At 41.2% G+C, this 11,068-nt stretch overlaps 1 long non-coding RNA gene across 1 annotated transcript; it reads left to right on the forward strand.

Annotated features, from left to right (window-relative positions):
- Nucleotides 1–1,510: 1,510 nt before the first annotated feature.
- On the forward strand, nucleotides 1,511–2,402 carry LOC133130086 (uncharacterized). The gene is made up of 3 exons (XR_009708906.1): nucleotides 1,511–1,594; nucleotides 1,669–1,724; nucleotides 1,873–2,402. It is a non-coding gene; the product is annotated as an uncharacterized LOC133130086 (long non-coding RNA).
- Nucleotides 2,403–11,068: the final 8,666 nt, after the last annotated feature.

The raw sequence follows: 11,068 nt of genomic DNA on the forward strand, positions 1-11,068 counted from the left end.
GTTGTAAGGAATCTCAATTAGACAGGCGTACTGGTAACTCGGCTCTGAACAATGATCAACGTTCTGACAAAGAACAAGGCAGAGACTGAGGTTTAAATACATGAGGGTAGGTGACAAATTAGGAGTGAGGTGGGCTAACAAATAGACAACAGGTGAAGATCATAATAGGGTAATGATACAATAACAAGGGGGAAACGAAAACGCGGACTGGATGCACATAGACACACATGAAAAACATACAGCTCCAGATTCGGGAGTGGACATTTGCATAGAGTTAGGAGATGTAGTGATAGCGAGAGGCAGATGGGAACACTTCGCTGAAACTAAGCAAGTAATCAGTGATAGAAAGGTGGAGTTACAGAGCAGAATTGAAATGGGGGGGCCGCAACAGGCTAAGATGCAGCAGATTTGCGGTTGCAGTTCGATGTAGTTGCACACCGAGGACCGGGGTTCGATTCCCAGTCCTGCCAAAAGCCAAGTTTGGCCGGCTCATGTGGAGCGGCATTCATTGGCTCGCCTCTCCAGAGGGAGGGTCTTGGCAGGGTTAGCTGATCGCCGTACAATAAGCTCCTCGGACACCTTGGAACCACGGACACGATTAGAGAGATGTGACGTCTTGAAGAAGGCGTGTCGCTCTTCCTTGGCCCACCAGGGGGTGGGGTGTGGACGGTGTATCTAATACTAACTGGAATTGAATTAGAGGAGGGTACAATTGGCTGCTAAATTGGGAGAAAAAGGGAAAAATCTGAAATAAATTTTAAAAAATAATTGAAACGGGAGATAACGTGAGTAAATTAGTTACGTGCTTAAATCTAAATTACCCAAAATTAGTGACTATTAGTTCATTAGTTAGACAGTGTGTTAATATAATTAGTACTGTACAATATCTATGTTAGTTGTTATCAGTAAGATTAGGGCTATACAACATGAACTAGCGAGAAAGCAGGAAGTAAGAAAATGCGAATAGTGCAGCACGCAGACAGAGTGACTATGGCTCGAAAACATACAGACAAAGACATAACAGGGGATGACGAATGCAATGAACTGTAATGGATAACAATAAACCAGATATCCAATAATCATAAATAATAAGAATAACAATAAACAGACAAAGATCAGGTGAGGACCCTAAAACTTGTTTTTCCACCCCACATTGGTAAAAGAGTATCATCATAAAATAGATTGTGAGAATAAGGGCCGGCGTGACTCAAGGGGTTAAAGTTCTGTTTGGAAACGTCTAGCTAGTGTATAGCTCTCATACAATTTAACTGATTCATTTTAGTGAGATCCTGACATTTATTTGGAAGAAACAATTTAAAGCTTTTCATCATTGCTGGATCAGTTAAAATGGCATTGATGTATGAGCTACCAGGTGGATAGAATTGTAATTATATTATTATACATACTGGATGTAACAGGTTACTAAGCACCTTAACGAGCGAATAGGCTATGTTAATGTGCATTCCGGTTTCTGGTTTGCTGACGCGCGTATTAACAATTTCCGGGAGCCTATAAATAGCCTGCAACAACTAGGTATAAGGAAATGCCTTCTTGTTCTTCCCTGCTTCTGTGCAGGTTCCTGTCTGGCTTCAAGGTATGTTGCAGTTTGTTCTGTTACTTGCAGCCACGTAATGTTCCATGTAAGCCTGATGAGAATTTTTATTGTAGGTCGCCATAGACGAGGTGGTGGAGCTTGAGACTCTGCACATGCATAGCCTATTAAGGTATTTATTTTAATCTATCCTGTTAACGGTATGAGTAGGAAAGCATTTAGCTTCCGAGGAAATGTTGTAGTTAAAATGCGCTACAATATTGCATTTGCCAGAACGTCACACTGTATATGCACTAACGAATGTTTTTCTGCCATTATAGGACATTGCTAGCTGCTGTTTTGCCGACAAGGAACGTGGATAGCGGGGCGCCAGTTCTATTAATCCGCCGGTAACAGGCTACGTGGAGCGTTTGTGTTCTTAAACTGTGTTGTATCCGCCTTTTCCCTGGGATTCCATATGTATTTCTAGTTAATACTCGTACTATTGACAAACAAACTGTTGATCGAGTTGGGGCTTTGGGGCGGCTTAGTGTTCACGTTGCAGTGCGTGGTTTGGAATCTGGTTTGGCGTGGAGGTCGCTACGGCGCTGTCGGAAGTGGGGCCGTTCTTTCACTGCATGCTTTTGTGTGTGTAGAAGTAGAATATTTTATTCACCGTGTCCGTATCACACCGATTTACAGTGCGTGTGTGTGTCTGCTGGCACCTTCACGAGTGAGTGACCTTTCGGTTCCACTTCCGGTAAGTCCTCCCCCCTCCACGGACTCGTACCCATAAACACCCAGTAGTGCCCCAGCGGCAGGGAAGACCTACTGGCTCATTTTATCATTTTGGGGCTCCTGTGGGTTTTTGTGTGGGTTGTTTTTAGGATTGTAATTAATAAACTCTTATTTAATCCACGTCTCTGCTTGTTCATTTAGTTGAACACACCTATGTGGGGATTGATCACCAATCCTCGATTCTTACTATTTCCTTGGGCGTAATTCCCAAGGTGGCGTAATCAAGTGGTCTTATGCCAGGTCACATGGAGGGAAAAAAAAAATCATGATCCTTCTCCCTGCCTCATCTACCAAATAAATTAATTAATAAATATGCATCCTGCCTTGGTCTGCCAAGATGTAAATCAATGTTCTTTTCTTGAGGAAAAAGATGAGCAAAGAGAAAATGCAAAAAAAAGAGAAATAAGTATGTGTTTGCAGGGGATTTTTTGCCTACTGGGGACTGTATTTTAAGATGATGAATGGAGGAGTTGAGAAACAGACTCTGACTGAAGAATACCATATAACATAAGATACAAATGATTTCTCCTGTGCAGTGGGATGTATTGTTCCATGGCTCTCTAAGAGCCTGCTCAAGCTATTGTTTATTATACTTCAGATATGCATGTGTACAGGTGTATAGAAATGTTTTATCGCCCCTACCTGCCATCCCTGCAGAAATGTCCAGATAACTTGCTTTCACCTGTGGAATAAAATGCATTGTGCATATATAGTAGCACTATATGTGTAATATCATTTTTGTGCACATGTGTTTTGCTGTTAAGTGTAACATTTATTTCTTCATTTATACATTTTGGCACCTAGAGCAGGGATGAGCAGATGTAACTCCTAATTTCCTAACATCCTAATTTGGAAAGGCAGTTGGCTTTAGCCCAGCTTGTATAGAGCAGAGTCAGAGGAAGACCTTCCCTATGCTGTTTTGACTGCAGTCTCTGGGTGCCCAATCGAACAGCAAGCATCCATTTCTTGCCAATGCTATCACTCAACATGCCTCGCCCGATGGAGCTACAGTTTTGATTCAATCTGTGGCCGTGAAGCTTATCCTTGCACCACAGTATTGTGTCAGAGTAAATGGTGTGAAGTCTGGAGTTCGAGCACCCTGAGAAGCTAGCATCAATGCGAGGACCAGTATAGACCGCCAAACCTACCTGTTCAGGCCCTTGCTCATTATGCTGCTGCTCTGCCATGCTGTGCTGCCAGCTAGCGGTTGATGCGTTGCTCGAATGGCCCTGCTGTGGAAATCACGCAAAGCTGCCCTGTTGCCTAGCTCATTCTGCATGCTAAAGCCATAGCGCTGCCTGGCTCTTTCTGCTGCATTGCCCATTTTGGTATGCTGTCGCTCCCATGCTGCCATTGCTCGTATTGCTATTGCTGTTTTTTCTAGCCGCATTTTATTAAATTATCCTGCTTTTTCCTGAAATATGCCTTCAAAAGTGTCCACCTGTGAGCTCTGCTTCTCTAGACCACCATGAGGGAGGTTTGTCATCACTCCCTGTGGCTGGCTTACAACAGGGAGTGATGAGAGGCAGAGCTTTGACACATTTACATTAAACTGCAATAAATATTACTTCATTCATTGTGCATTGTCTGCCTGGAAAAATCTTATTGAAGAAAGCAAAGAGCCCCACAACACTCAATCAGACCTTCTTGATGGACAAAAATTCCCCACAATAACTTGTGATGACTTCCATTCATTCATTCCAGTTCTTATGTTACTGCATGAGGTGTACACTTTCCAACAAAGCAGATATATTTAGTAAGGACTGCAATAACACAAAATTACCTCTATAAGTTTGAAAATGTGCCTGTACAGTTATGCAGCATGCGTACAGAGTAGGAATGAATTTCTTGTTCAGCCATTATTTGTGTTCGCTGCTGTGAATGAAAAAAAGATCAGGCTAACGTGACCTTTGGTGGTGAAATGAAGCTTCAGGAACCTGGCGTGTTCTGAATGGCTCACTGTATTTGTGGATCAATGAAAGGTCACACTGGGTGGATATGGCTTTCACAGGCAATGTGAGGAGAGGTGGCACACAGACACACTGCCTTCTGGCCTCCACGTGAAGCCATGAAAATCCTCTTCTCGCTTGATGCCTTTGACCCTCAACCAAAAAACAAGCTTTGTTGTGGGGAAATAGAGAAATTCCTTCCTTTCATGAAAATCAATCATTCTTGATAGGGTGGTCTGAGTCACTTATCTGCTGGACAACTTGTCATGCTCATAAAAATGTTGCATAAAATCATTGTTACTATTCTTACATTTTCACCAGATAAGGTGCTCTGTTGCACTCCATAAGCAATTTAGATTTTACATGTAAACTGATGTGTAGATTTCATATATCTTTTTTCATATTTAAGCAAATTTATGTTTTTCACCACTGGTTATAGTGTCTATTCAGAGAGAAGATCATTGTGGTTACAGACCACACTGAACTTGACGGAAATATTTTGAAGATGGAGTCTTTTCATGGACACAACAATACAAGAATTATTATTTATGTTTTAACATTAAACATTTCCTAGGAGTATAAGGTCAATTTTAGTTAGGCTCTCATTTCAGGGGATGTTTTAGTACTCAAAGTTTTCATAATATGTCAATGAAGTGGCTATAATTCATATGTATCATTACTCGTTCTTATCAAATCAAAGTAGTTATGGTATGTATGGGCAAAACCTTTATGCATAACAGGGAAAGGCTGCTAACTTTGGATCATTCACTTATTGGTAATAAAAAACAGATCTGATCATGATCCATAAGATGGCTTTACTGTAGAAAATAGTACAGTACAATGTACATATCCTTCCACAAAATGTGAGATTTTTGTAAAAAGTTTGTCAATATTCTTGTGATCTGTTATTTCAGCAGAGGTCATTGAGGACCGAAAGCTAAAACCCGTTGAGGCTTGGAAAGATTGCACTGTATGCTAATGGAGAACTTGAAGTGAAGTGCTGTAGAGCAAAGCCAGTAGTCTCTTCACTATTCCTGCTACTATCCTTTTGGGTTATGGTACTTAATGAAGACGGTTGTGTTCCATACCTCTGCTCTTAGGGCTAGTTCAAAGATTGCTCAAGGTTTCTTCTCAGAAGCGGCTTCTGGTTGAACCTGAATAGTCCTTTGAACTGCACTCACACACAGGTAGCCCCAAAAGTGAAAGGAATCTCATCTACTGTTGCTACCCACCTGTGTGTGTGTGGATGCGTGTGTGTGCGCCTAAGCGAAATATTTGAACAAACATGAAGTTCTCTGAAGAAGAAAATGTGAAAAATCCACAGGCCTCCCGGGTGGTACATCCAGTTAAAGTGATTGTCCTTGGAACAGATTTGCCCCATGGTCAAAAGTGTAAACCTGTCATGCATTTGCCAGCCTCAGGGCGTCACCCCAGGGGATAATGAGCTGGCCTTATTGGCTGAATCAGCATATAAACCAGCTGCCATACCCAGAAAAGCAATGCATCACAAGCACTGTCTTTCCATAACCACTCTGTGTCTGAACGAGTGCAGTCATCTATCTCTGTGTCATCTGAGATTACTCTGCATGGATGTGTGTGTGCACATACACGCACACATGCACATACACGCACACGCGCAAGCAAACACACACACACACACACACACTTATGTGTCACTTATTACCTCACTCGAAATAAATTGATCTAATTATTTCAATTGGCCGATCGATCGGTCGGTATGGAGAGGTAAGTGCATTAAACTTTCTTTTTTCTGTATATCCTTTGTCTTGATTCAGATGGAAGGGTGTGTGTTAAGACTAATGGTCTGGTACTAAATGCAAAACTTCAATGATATTTCAGTAAACAAAGGCCCTTTTGCTATCGCATTGCATAGTTTTTCATAATCGTACTGGGCACAGGGCCAAGAATAAATTGAGTCAATCCTCTGAGTATGTTACTGTAATGGCATATGTCAGGATTTAAACAATGTGTCCTTTACGTGACCTCAGATTGCATGGGCAGTCGTTAAAGTTTTAAAGGGGCAGTTTGCCCAAAAATGAAATGAATGTATGTTTCCACTTACCCAGAGCACTATCTATCCATCCTCCATAATTTCACTTAGGATGTGACAAATTTTCTTGATTTGACAACGTCTCTTTCTAAATATAATGCCACAGTTACTTGTGAACATCAACAGAGCTCAAAAAGGCACATTTTAATCTGGAACTATTTCTTCTGGCGGAACTCGCCAACTGCGTTCCCCTCAAGCAGAAGTTTTGTCTGAAGCACACTTTATTGAACATCCCAGGTGTGATCTGACATCCACAAACTACCATGCAATCAGTTTTAAATGCTGGCTCTAATTTATTTTCTTTTTTATGCCAGCATGGGGGGGGGGGGGGGGGGGGGGGGGCAGCTGATGGGACCAGCTCTAAACAAACCTCACTGATGAATAATGAAATGGGACCTAAAGGTTTATTTGAAGCACTGCCCTGGAACAGAAGCATTGACAGGGGCTCTGCTCCCAGAATAGGTGACTTAGCACACTCTGTGCTGGCCTGGCACTTTGTGCTCATACCTCTCAGTGAGTGCTTCAGCAGGCTGTTAGCTAGCGGAGTGCTAGTTAGTCTGTGGAGCAAGGTGGATAAATGTGAGAAGGCCGAACTGTTTCACACCACTCGCATTATGTTCTTGTCTTCCAGGAAAGCTACTTATTGTTCAGTAACAAGTAAAATCAATCAACCTATTTAAAAATGAGAAAATACTGTATGTAATATAGTTTCGTTTATGAGAGTATTAATGCTTCACCATCTAAGGCTTTGCCTGGGGAGCTGAGACTAACACATACGGAAATCAAAGGTAGTGAGTTAAGTCCTCTACAGAGAAGGAGAGATTAAGCAGCACTACAGTCACAACCTGCATCATTCCATCTGTAGGGGCTATAATATGTGAGACATTAACTTAATGACTCAGAACTGAAGATGCTTTAAAGGGTAATTACACCCTAGATCAAACTTTTTTTTCTGCTGTAAACATGTTTGTACGCCTACTTTAGCGTAAGAGATTTTAATCCATGCCATTATTTCAGCTTTCATTAAATAATATAATTTTGGCTTAAACTGGTATAGTGTGGTCTCCTGCAATGCAATCTGCAGTGCACTCTGGCCCCACCCAAATTGTGACATCACTTTGTGGTATCCTCTCATGTAGATTTCAATCAGATATGCAGTTGGAAAATTGTTGATGGGCACAAATTTGTCAGTTTAATTTAACTTCTTATTTTCAAAGTTGGGGCGGCACGGATGGTGCAGTGGGTAGCACTGCCGCCTCACAGCAAGGAGGTCCTGGGTTCGAATCCCTGTCGGCCGGGGCCTCTCTGTGTGGAGTTTGCATGTTCTCCCCGTGTCTGCGTGGGTTTCCTCCGGGTACTCCAGTTTCCTCCCACAGTCCAAAGACATGCAGGTTAGGCTGATTGGAGAGTCTAAATTCCCCGTAGGTATGAGTGTATGAGTGTATGAGTGTGTGAGTGAATGGTTGTGTGTGCCCTGCGATGGACTGATGACCTGTCCAGGGTGTATTCCTGCCTTTCGCCCAATGTATGCTGGGATAGGCTCCTGCGACCCTGTTCGGGATAAGTGGGTTCAGATAATGGATGGATGGATGGATGGATGGTTTTCAAAGTTGGCAAGCCAGCTGTTATGGATCAATATGAGACAGAACACAGCCGGTGCCTGATTGGTAAGATAATACTTTATGCAAATGAGATGGAACCTACCCACCCATTTTTTCAAAACTGTGTAGAAGCTGAAACAGCAAGTGTTCTTGTAGTGCAGGTAGTGCACATCTGAATCCCCCACCCACCTTACCTCCACCGTCCTGCCTGGCAGACAGAGGCATTATAGGAACTAAGGCAGCTCAGTGCTGTGTCCGTTAGTCAGTTTGACCTACAATCACAGGGAGAACAGGTTCCTGCTGATGTTCTCATGGCTTGTCCACAGAATGACAGCTCTGTTTCAGAACTCTCACTAAATCACAGAACCTTTACTTTATACAGTGGTGTGAAAAAGTGTTTCCCCCCTTCCTGATTTCTTTTTTTTTTGCACGTTTGTCACATTTAAATGTTTCAGATCATCAAACAAATTTAAATATTAGTCAAAGACAACACAAGTAAACACAAAATGCAGTTTTTAAATGAAGGTTTTTATTATTAAGGGAGAAAAAAAATCCAAACCTACATGGCCCTGTGTGAAAAAGTGATTGCCCCCTAAACCTAATAACTGGTTGGGCCACCCTTAGCAGCAGCAACTGCATTTGCAATAACTTGCAATGAGTCTCTTACAGCTCTGTGGAGGAATTTTGGCCCACTCATCTTTGCAGAATTGTTGTAATTCAGCCACATTGGAGGGTTTTCGAGCATGAACCACCTTTTTAAGGTCATGCCACAGCATCTCAATAGGATTCAGGTCAGGACTTTGACTAGGCCACTCCAAAGTCTTCATTTTGTTTTTCTTCAGCCATTCAGAGGTGGACTTGCTGGTGTGTTTTGGATCATTGTCCTGCTGCAGAACCCAAGTTTGTTTCAGCTTGAGGTCACAAACAGATGGCCGGACATTCTCCTTCAGGATTTTTTGGTAGACAGCAGAATTCATGGTTCCATTTATCACAGCAAGTCTTCCAGGTCCTGAAGCAGCAAAACAGCCCCAGACCATCACACTACCACCACCATATTTTATTGTTGGTATGATGTTCTTTTTCTGAAATGGGGTGTTACTTTTACGCCAGATGTAATGGGACACACACCTTCCATAAACCACTCTGTGGTTCGTCAGACCAAAGAGTATTTTCCCAAAAGTCTTGGGGATCATCAAGATGTTTTCTGGCAAAATTGAGATGAGCCTTAATGTTCTTTTTGCTCAGCAGTGGTTTTCGTCTTGGAACTCTGCCATACAGGCCATTTTTGCCCAGTCTCTTTCTTATGGTGGAGTCATGAACACTGACGTTAACTGAGGCAAGTGAGGCCTGCAGTTCTTTGGATGTTGTTGTGGGGTCTTTTGTGACCTCTTGGATGAGTCGTCGCTGCGCTCTTGGGGTAATTTTGGTCGGCGGGCCACTCCTGGGAAGGTTCACCACTGTTCCATGTTTTCGCCATTTGTGGATAATTGCTCTCACTGTGGTTCGCTGGAGTCCCAAAGCTTTAGAAATGGCTTTATAACCTTTTCCAGACTGATAGATCTCAATTACTTTCTTTCTCATTTGTTCCTGAATTTCTTTAGATCTCGGCATGATGTCTAGCTTTTGAGGATCATTTGGTCTACTTGTCAGGCAGGTCCTATTTAAGTGATTTCTTGATTGAGAACAGGTATGGCAGTAATCAGGCCTGGGTGTGGCTAGAGAAATTGAACTCAGGTTTGATAAACCACAGTTAAGTTATGTTTTAACAGGGGGGGCAATCACTTTTTCACACAGGGCCATGTAGGTTTGGATTTGTAATAAAAACCTTCATTTAAAAACTGCATTTTGTGTTTACTTGTGTTGTCTTTGACTAATATTTAAATTTGTTTGATGATCTGAAACATTTAAGTGTGACAAACATGCAAAAAAATAAGAAATCAGGAAGGGGGCAAACACTTTTTCACACCACTGTATGTATAATATAAATACTAATAATAATAACAATAACAATAATAATAATATCAATAAAAGAATAACAACAACAATAACAACAACAATAATGACAACAATGACGATAATAATAACAACAATAATGATAATAATAACAATAACAATAATAATCATAACAATAATAATAACAATAATAATAGTTTAAAATTAAAATTTAAAATTTCAAGCCACTACAAATAAAAATGCATGAATGAAGACATGCCTATGCAAACAACAACATAAGGCATAATGTTAGTTCACTGAAGCACACAGAATAACACAGTGTTTTAGTATGCCAGGGAAGGCATTGGATATGAATCTTTTGTTGGATATGAATCTTTTGTTAACATCTGTTCAGCCACAGAAATATACAAAACATTAGATGTGCAATGTGGCGGGCAACATGAATTAATAAATTTACAGGGCAATGGCACTGGTCACTAAAGATTGGTGTCCTTGGTCAGGAAAGCAGAAATCAATTCAGGTAGCTGTTGACAATAGCAGGCCATGCCAATGGAAAATGTTTTTACAAATAAAACAAAATAAAACAATAAAAACAAAAATGAATTGCATGTATGTATGTTTAGTATGATTATCCACCTTTAAATTTTAAATGTAGTTAATTATACACTCACCAAGCACTTTATTAGGAACATTTTTACTTTATTACACCTACTTATTCATGCAATTATCTAATCAGCCAATTGTGTGGCAGCAGTGCAATCACGTAGATACGGGTCAGGAGCTTCAGTTAATGTTCACATCAACCATCAGAATGGGGAAAAAATGTGATTTAAGTGACTTTGTGGAATGATTGTTGGTGCCAGACAAGGTGGTTTGAGTATCTCAGAAACTGCTGATCTCCTGGGATTTTCATGCACACTAGTCTCTAGAGTTTGCAAAGAATGGAGCAAAAAACACAACAAATCTAGTGAGCAGCAGTTCTGCAGACAGAAACCTTGTTAATGAGACATCAGAGGAGAAGGGCCAGATTGGTCAAAGCTGACAGGAAGGTGACAGTAATGCAAATAACCATACAGTACAGTGGTATGGAGAAGAGCATCTCTGAACACACAATGCATCATAACTCTAAGTGGATAGGCTACAACAGTAGAAGTCTACAAAATAA

Source organism: Conger conger, chromosome 6 (assembly GCF_963514075.1).
Source record: "Conger conger chromosome 6, fConCon1.1, whole genome shotgun sequence".
In the NCBI taxonomy this organism is placed as follows: domain Eukaryota; kingdom Metazoa; phylum Chordata; class Actinopteri; order Anguilliformes; family Congridae; genus Conger; species Conger conger.